A 9,981-nucleotide genomic window follows, 5' to 3' on the forward strand; every position below is an offset into this window, starting at 1 on the left:
AAAAAAGAAAGAAAGAAAGAAAGAAAGAGAGAGAGAGAGAGAAAGAAAGAAAGAAAGAAAGAAAGGAAGGAAGAAGGAATGAAGAAGGAAGGAATGAAGGAATGAAGGAATGAAATAGCCGAAGGAAGGAAATAGGGGCTGAATGAAGGAAGGAAGGAAATAGAAGGAAGAAAAGGAAGTACGAATAGGAAGCCGAAAAGGGCTGAAGGGAAGCTGGCTGCGCGTGAGCGAGCGAAAGTGCGAGGAAGGAAGGAAGGTCCGACATATCCCGAAATCTGTAGTACCTAGAACGCCTGACTTGAGTTTTTGAGACCAAAACCTGCTACCCTGTGTACTTTTTACCACAAGAAACCTACTGGGAAATCATTGCTCTCTAATCTGAGAAAAATTTCAGATGCACACCTTTAATCTGACACCTGTAGACTGGTGTGGGTACCCACTCAGCACTGGCTGCCTATCTCTCTCAGTGCCTTTACTGTGTCTGCCCCTGTCTCTCTCACTGTCCCTCTCACTCTCTGCCTCTGAGAGGAGACCTCCCTCTGTCTGTGGAGTGTTATCCCTTTTCTAACAAACTTTCCTTTTGACTTTAACTTTGGCGAGTGTGTTGATTTCTTTCCACGTTCTCCACCAAAGGACCCCTTTCTTCTCTCAGTGCAGGGCTCGGTCAGTCTCTTCCCAACTCAGGGAAATTTGCCCTGCCCTGCCCTGCCCTGCATCACTTTTGGTCGTTTATCTTCTCAGGGTCTCACTCTTCATTCTAAGAGCTTGTGGGAGTGGAATCAGAAGGGCCCTGTCCCTTTCAGTGTGACATGTATATTTTACCTGGGCCAGTGTCACAGAAGGACTCAGTGAGGTTTCCAGCAGGGAAGTGGCAGAAGCTGGAATTCCTGGAATTGCCGGTGTTATCTGGCGACTGCCCATCTTTGGACTGAGGACTGGTGGTTGAACCAGCCACTGGGCTGAAGGGGGCCGCTTGTGGCATTCAGGCAAATTGAGAGAGTACAGAGGCAGCCACGACTTGAGTGGTGAAAGAGGTGACTGTGTGGCAGGTGAGGCTGGGCTCCAAGTAGGCTGGCGGCGAATGGCCGGCCCTCAGGCAGAGGCCAGAGCAGGTTTCCGGAACCTTGGTCCTCATGAGGTGTCCAGGAACCCTGGGGCCAGTGGAGCATGAACACCTTACTCCTCTGGTCTGGCCTGGGTTTAGGCTGGGGAGGAGGTAGTACAACATACTAGTGGGGCCTTCAGGAGGAGTCTGCTATCGATGGAGTCCCAGCTGGAGGCAGGAGTACTGAGAAGTCATTCCAGGTCCAGGACACACAAATCCAACATTCACTGTTGAATGAAGTCCTCTGGTCACCGCCCGGTCCAAGCCCAGTGCTGGCAGGGATCAAGAAAGCAAGTGTCGGAAACGGTGCAGGACAAGAGATGGCCAGGTTCTGCACAGCTGCCTGAAGGCCAGGCCTGGAAATGGCCAGGAATAGGCAGGTCTGGGAGCTACCTTTTTGACCCCTCCTGGAGAATCAGCAGCAGCCACTCTTTCAGCCTGCCCCCTTCCCCCTTGGAGTTTTCACTCTGCCTGGTGCTGTCCTCCATTTCCTCTTCTGCCAACTGGAATCGGCCAGGCCTGGGTCAGCGGGAAGACCCAGAGGGGAGCTCTGGGAGGGCAGGGGCGCGTTGACACGGATTCAGCCCATCCAGGTCCTCGACTGGCACAGGTGAGGCTCCTTTGAGGGAGGACTAGCTGTTAATAAATCACAGCTATTGTCTAAGCTCTTGATGCCGGCCTGGCTATGATGCTCACCTTGATGTTTTCTTGACTCTATTATCTCCCTGCCCTTTTATCTATATTTCTTGCAGCCTAATTTTTTTTTATTATTTTTTTCGTTTCAAGTATACACTTCATTGGTTAGATATTTATATAGTTTATATAATGATCCTTCAATTGCACTTTATCTGTCTCTCCACTTAGCCAATACATTAATGCTGACTGTACTCCCTATGCATTTCTACCATCCACGTGATCATCTATCCACTACTAATTTTTAATTCTTTAAACTTTCACCCCATTCTTCCATCTTCCCATCCCCCCTACTGTCTGGCTGTCACCAGATTGTCCTCTATATTTGCAAGTCTGCTTTTTATTAGTTCTTTTGTTTCTTTGATTCCACACATAAGTGTAACATTATGGTATTTATCTTTCTCTGCCTGACTTATTTCAGTCAGCATAATTATTTTTACTTCATTTTTTTAGGTTTTTTTACAATCCTTCACATGCAACTATCCATGTTTTTAATCTCCACAGTTTTTCAAAGTTTTATTTACATGTAGTTGCACGTCCTCTTACACACTCTTAGTTTTCTGTTTTTTATCTCAGTCACCTTTTCACCTTTTTCATGCCATTTCTTCTGCATAAGATATTTTTACTCCACTTATTTCACTACTTTTCAGTCCTTCTTGCATACTCTTCTTTACACAGCTTTGCCTAGGCCCAGCTTTTACCCAGTGTGCCCCAGGTTTTAGGTCACTGGCTTCTGTCATGCCTGCTATTAAGACACACAGAATAGGGTTGACCATATGCCGTTTCTTTTATTCCTCTTTTTCATGTCAGACTGTGAATTTCCTGGGCCCTTCCCAATGTTTATGCTGCTTGGCATCCTCCCTGTCTTTTTTCACTGGGGCACGACATAGTGCTGATGAGAAGGGCATAGGCCGAGATGGACCGGTGTCAGTAGGTAAAGACATGGTGGGTTGTGGTCCTGGCAGGCATGCCTGACTTCTGCAAACTTTGTTTAATTTTGCTTTTTTGGAAAACAAAACATTTCAATCCAGACTACTAGTTTCCTTTATTTTTTTAATTGCAGAAAGTTGTGTTCTTCAGGTTCTTTAAAACTTTATTTTCAGTTCTTCTTTATCATTTCTAATCTTACATTTGAACATTCTCTATCTTAAAAATGTATTTCTTTATTATGGTCACATTGGTTAACGAAATCCAGTAAGTTTCAGGTGTACAATTCAACAGTAATATATATATACATATATATATTTCAGTGTGTGTTCACCACCTATACTTAGATTTCTTTCTATCACCATATATTTGATTCTTTTACACCATCTACCACCCTCCTCCTCACTCCCACCTTCCCCTCTGATAACCACCAGTCTATTGTCCACGTCCATGAGTCTCTGTCAGTTCTGTTCGTCTGCTGCTTTTAGGTTTACATTCCACATATAAGTGACATCATGTGATTTTCAACTTTTTCTGTCTGGCTTATTTTGCTTAGCATGATTGTCTCGAGGTCCATTCATGTTGTCGCAAATGGCAGTATTTCATCTCTTCTTATGGCTGAGTAATATTCCATTGTATATATGTGCCACAGCTTCTTTGGCCAATCACCTATCATAGGACACTTGGTTGCTTCCATGTCCTGGCCACCGTGAATAATGCTGCTATGAACATCGGTGTGCAAATATCTTTTCGGGTATGAGTTGTCAAGTCTTTGGAATAAATATGCAGTAGAGGGATTGCTGGATCATATGGTAGATCAATTCTTAGTTTTTTTGAGGAACCTTCATATTGTTTCCCATAGTGGCTGTACCAATTTGCAATCCCACCAGCAGTGTATGAGGGTTTCTTTTTCTCTGCATCCTCTCCAGCATTTGTTATTACTTGTCCTGTTGATTATAGCTATTCTAACAGGTATGAGATGGTATCTCATTGTGGTTTTGATTTGCATTTCCCTAATAGCTAGCGATGTTGAGCATCTTTTCATATGTTTGTTGGCCATTTGTATGTCCTCTAAGGAGACGTGTCTGTTCAGGTCCTCTGCCCATTTTTTGATTGGATCATTTGTTTTTATGTTGTTATTGAGTCTTATGAGTTCTTTGTATATTTGGGATATTAGGCCCTTATCAGAAGTGTTGCTTTCAAATATATTTTCCCATTCAGATGGTTCTCTCTTTACCTTGTCGATGATTTCTTTTGCTGAGCAGAAGCTTTTTAGTTTGATGTAGTCCAATTCATTTATTTTAGCTTTTACTTCCCTTGCTTTTGAGGTCAATTCACGAAATTCTCTTTTACATCCAAGGTCCTTGATTTTAGTTCCTATGTTTTCCTTTATGCATTTTATACATTTCAGGTCTTATATTCAGGTCCTTAATCCATTTTGAATTAATTTTGGTGTGTGATAATAGACAACAGTCTAGTTTCATTCTTTTGGAGGTGGCTTTCCAGTTTTCCCAGCACCATTTATTGAAGAGGTTTCCTTTCTCTACTGTATGTTTTTGGCTTTTTTGTCGAAAATTATTTGCCCTTATAAATATGGGTTTACTTCTGGACTCTCACTTCTGTTTCACTGGTTTGTGTGTCTGTTTTGCTGCCAATACCATGCCGTTTTGATTACTGTCGCTTTCTAGTATAATATGAAGTCAGGCAGAGTGATGCCTCTAGCTTCATTCTTTTTTCTCAGGATGGCCTTGGCAATTTGGGGTCTTTTGTGCTTCCATACAAGTCTGTAGTATTTTTGTTCTATTTCTTTAAAAAATGTCAATGGAATTTTGATGGGGATTGCATTAAATTTGTATAATGCTTTACGTAATATGGTCATTTTAACTATGTTGATTCTTCCAATCCAAGAATATCTTTCCATTTCTTTGTATCTTCTTCAATTTCTTTTAACAAGGTCTTGTAGTTTTCATTATATAGGTCCTTCACATGTTTTGTTAAATTTATTCCTAGGTATTTTATTCTTTTTGTTGCAATTGGAAAATGAATTATTTTTTCCACTTCTTTTTCTGACACTTCATTATTAGAATATAGGAATGCTATGGATTTTTTAACATTGATTTTGCATCTAGAAAATTTACTGTATTTGTTGATTGTTTCTAGTAGTGTTCTTGTGGAGTCTTTAGGGTTTTCTATATAGAGGATCATGTCATCCGCTAATAGTGACAGTTTGACTTCTTCGTTTCCTATTTGGATGTCTTTTATATCTTTTGCTTGTCTGATTGCACTTGCTCAGACCTCCAACGTTATACTGAATAACAGTGGCAATAGTGAACAGCCTTGCCTTTTTCCTGATCTTAAAGGGAAAGTTTTCATTTTTTCCTCTAAAAACTAAAGTATAAAAACTAAAAAATTTAGTATAATGTTGGCTGAGGGTTTGTCATATGTGGCCTTTATTATGTTAAGGTACTTTCCTTCTGTGCAGAATTTGTTAATTATTTTGATTATAAATTCATGCTATATCTCGTCAAAGGATTTTTCTGCATCTATTGATATGATCATATGATTTTTATTTTTTAATTTGTTTATGTGCTGTATCACATTAACCATTTGCATATATTGAACCATCCCCATGCTCCTGGGATGAAGCCCACTTGATCGTGGTGTATAATCTTTTGAATATGTTGCTGTATTCAGTTCACTAGCATCTTATGTAGGATTTTTACATCTGTGTTCATGAGAAGTATTGGTCTGTAGTTTTCTTTTTTGTGTGTTATCCTTACCAGGTTTTGGTATCAGAGTAATACTGGCCTCAAAAAAATGAGTTGGGAAGTATTGTCTCCTCTTCGATTTTTTGGAAGAGTTTGAGGAGAATAGGTATTAAATCTTCTTGGAATATTTGGTAGAATTCACTGGTCCTGGACTTTTACTTTTTGGTAGGTTTTTGATGATTGTTTTAATTTCATACTGCTGATTGGTCTGTTTAGATTTTCTAGTTCTTCTTGATTCAGTCTAGGAAGGTTGTATTTTTCTAGTACTGGCGTGTTTCTTCTAGGTTATTAAATTTGGTATTATATGCTTTTTCATAGCATTCTTGCATGATCCTTTGTTTTCTGTGGTGTCTGTTGTAATTTCCCCTCTTTTATCCCTGATTTTGTTAATTTGTGTCCTTTCTCTTTTTTCTTTAGTAAGTCTAGCCGGGGGTTTGTCAAATTTATTAACCTTCTCAAAGAACCAGCTTTGTTGCATATTTTTTTATTGGTTTTTGTTTGTTTGTTTGTTTTCAATTTTATTTATTTCTGCTTTAATTTTGATTATTTCTTTCCTTCTGCTGACTTTAGGCCTCATTTGTTCTTCCTTTTTTAGTTTTTTAAGATGAAGCGTTAGGATGTTTATTTGGACTCATACTTGTTTTTGGAGATAGGCCTGTAATGATATGAACTTTCCACTTATGACCACTTTTGCCATGTCTCCCAAATTTTGATATGTTGTACTACCATTATTGTTCATTTCTATGTATCTCTTGATCTCTGTTTTTATTTCTTCTCTGACCCAGTTATTCTTCAGTAGCATGTTGTTTAATCTCCATGTATTTGTGGTTCTTTCTGCTTTCTTTTTGCAGTTGATCTCTAGTTTCAAAACATTATGGTTAGAGAGTATGGTTGGTATGATTTCAACCCTCTTATATTTGTTGAGGCTATCTCTGTGTCCCAGTATATGGTCTATTCTTGAGAATGTTCCATGTGCACTAGAGAAGAATGTATAAGCAGCTGTTTTGGGATGGAAGGCTCTGTATATGTCAATTATGTCCAGTTGGTCTAATGTGTCCTTTAAGGATGTTATTTCCTCATTGATTTTCTGTTTGGATGATCTGTCCATATGCAACAGTGGGGTATTTAGGTCCCCTACTACAACAGTTTGTTTTGGTGTGTTTCTCCTTTTAGTTCTGTTAGTAATTGCTTTACATATTTCGGGCTCCCTGATTAGGAGCATAGATATTAAAAAGTGTTATGTCTTCTTGGTGCATGATTCCCTTTATCATTATGAAGTGTCTCTCAGTATCTTTCTTTACTTGTTATATTTTGAAGTCTATTTCATCCAATATTAGCACAGCTATTCACGCTTTTCTCTGAATGCCATTTGCTTGAAATATCATTTTCCACCCTTTCACTTTGAGTCTATGTTTGTCTTTGAAGCTGAGATGTATCTCCTGGAGGCAGCATATGGTTGGGTTTTGTTTTTTGATCCATTCTGCAACTCTGTGCCTTTTTATTGGTGAGTTCGGTCCATTAACATTTAGGGTGATTATTAAAATACGAGGTCTTCTTATAGCTATTTTATCTTTTGCTTTCCGGTAGCTTGGCGTTTCCATTGCTTTCTTGTCCTTGTGTTTCTGTTTTCTTTATTTTGGCTTTTGTGGTTTTTCCCTCTGGTTCTTTTGTTTTATGTTATATACTTCAGTTCTGATTCTTTGGTGCGTGGTTATCATTACAAATATGAAAGGATAGTTATATATATACAGTCGTCTCCTTTCTTCTGCACATTCCTTATCACCATTCTCCTCTGTGAATTTGGATCTTTGACTCCTTCCTTTTTCACTCACTGTTATCTTAATCTGTCCCTATATATGCTGAATGTTCATTACTATCTTTCTATAGCTATTCTCTTATTATTTAAGCTTGTAATGCCCTGTTCTTATTAAGAGTTGCACTCCTCTGCTTCTATTTGCCTGATAATCACTTTACTCCTAATTATTTTTTTTTTTTTTTTTTTTGCCATTGTTTTAGGGGGTGAGCTGACCTTTCTAGTATTACCTTAAGTGCAGGCCTCATAGTGGCTCCCCTCAACTTTGTTTCTCTATCTCGAGTTGTCTTTATTTCTCCTTCATATCTAAAGTAGAGCTTAGCTGGATACATTATTCTAGGCTGGTAGTTCCTTTCACTTAATAGTTTAAATATTTGATTCCATTCCTTTCTGGCTTTTAAGGTCTGCGCTGAGAAGTCCGATGATAATCTAATGGGTTTTCCTTTATAAGTCACCGTTTTCTTCTCCCTGGCTGCCCTGAGAATTCTATCTTTGTTGTTGATTTTTTATAACTTTAATACAGTGTGTCTTGGTGAAGGTCTTTTTGGATTGAGATAATTGGATGTTTTGTTGACTTCTTGAATTCCAAGGTCTAGTTCATTCCTTAGATTTGGGAAATTATCATCAACTATTTGTCTGAAAATGCTTTCTGGTCCCTGCTCCTTTTCCTCGCTTTCGATACTGCCTATTATTCTTATGTTTCTTCTCTTGATGTTATCAGCTAGTTCTTGTATTTGTCTTTCATTATTTTTCATTCTTCGGTTTCTCTTTTCTTCCTTCTGATTTATTTCTAGATTTCTGTCTTTGATATCACTAATCCTTTCCTCCATTTGGTCGACTCTATTTCCCAAACTTGCTATTTCATTTTTCAACTCTTGCAGTGTGTTTATTTATCTCCAGAAGGTCTAACTGTTATTTTGAGGGTTTCAATCTTCTTGCTCTGCTCATCTAGGTGTTTTTCAATTCTTGAAATTGTTGCTATGACTCGTTTCTGAACTTACTGAGTTTTTTCAGAAGTATCATCCCAAATTCTCTGTCATTTAAGTTGCATATTTCTATGTCTGCAAGCTTGTTTTCTGGAGATTTTCTCTTTCTTTCTGAGATGCCTTGTCGCCTTGGTTATTCATGGTGTTTAACGGGCTATTTCACCACCTGGGCATTAATGGATATGTATTCTGATGTTTTTCCAGAAAGATTTATTATATAAAGGTCTTTAGCCTGCTACAAAGAAGGCGCTTTTCTTTTGGTTTCTAGTAGGTGGTGTCTAAGCCTCTTGGATCTCTGCCTTATATAAAGTCTAAATAATGCCTTTTTTATTTCCTTGTAGATATTTAATCACACTCGCTACCCTCAGTTTCAGTCCCAGTCAGTGCTAGCAACAGTTTCAGTATCATTTGCTAAGACTCCCCTGTGGCTCCACGGTGTTCGGTCTTGAAGGATATGGGGTGAGGGGACTTCTGGGTTGGGATTTGGAGGCTGTGGCTCAGTCTCAGTTTTTCAGCCACAGCTGGTAAAAATCAACTGTTGTTTCTCTACGGTCCCATCCCGCTTCTCTACTTTCTGCCTTGATGACTGGGCCCTGGTGCTGGCCATGTGGAACTCACAACTCTCCCAGGCAGAGCTGTTCGGGGAACTCACTGCACCTTCTCCCCTCCCCCTCCTTTTACAAGTAGCTCTGGCAGCTGTGAAAGGCAGCTTCTTTATTTCTCTCAGTCTGCTGCCCGACACCCAGGGTTCTGACCTGGGGTAGCTCTTATGCACAGATCCCATGCTTAGATGTTCTGGTGTGCAATTTACATGTTTTTTGTTGCATTTTAGATGTTCAGCTTATTGTTGTTTCAAGGGGAGAGATCTGGGGACGTCTCTCACTCCACCATGTTTCAAGACCCCTGGTTTTGTTTTTTGATCCAAAGGCAACTCTGTGCCTTTTTATTGGTAAGTTCAGCCCATTTACGTTGAAGTTGATTATTTCAATATGAGGTCTTCTTATAGCCGTTTTATCTTTTGCTTTCTGGTAGTTCAGTGTGTCCATTGCTTCTTTGTCCTTTGGTTTCTGTTTTCTTTATTTTAGTTGGATTTCGTGGGTTTTTCCCTCTGGTTCTTCTTATTTTATGTTATATACTTCAGTTCTGAATCTCTGGCATTGGTTACCATTACGAATCTGTAGAAGATAGTTTATGTGTATGTGTATGTATGTATGTATGTATGTATGTATGTATGTATGTATCCATTTTCTTCTGCGTGTGCCTTATCTCTATTCCCTTTTGCAAATTTGGATCTTTGAATCCTCCCCTTTTCTGTTGTTGTCTCAATTTGTCCCTATGTTTGTTGAATGTTCATTACTCTCTTGCAATAGGAAATCTCTTCTTACTGTTTAAGCTTATAATACCCTTTTTAAAAATAAGGGTTGCACTAACTACTCTGCTTCTATCTGCCTGCTAGTTGTCTTATTCATAGTTATATATTTTTTTGTCATTTTGTTTTAGGTGAGCTGATTCCTTTCAGTATTTCCTGTAATGCAGGCCTCATAGTGGAGAATTCCCTCAGTTTTTGTATGTCTGGAAATGTCTTTATTTCTCCTTCATACCTAAAGGAGAGCTTTGCTGGATACATTATTCTTGTCTGGTAGTTCTTTTTATTTAATAGTTTGCATATTTGATTCCATTCCTTTCTTG

The sequence above is a fragment of the Pteropus medius genome, unplaced genomic scaffold, assembly GCF_902729225.1.
Source record: "Pteropus medius unplaced genomic scaffold, Ma_sr-lr_union100, whole genome shotgun sequence".
NCBI classification, from domain to species: domain Eukaryota; kingdom Metazoa; phylum Chordata; class Mammalia; order Chiroptera; family Pteropodidae; genus Pteropus; species Pteropus medius.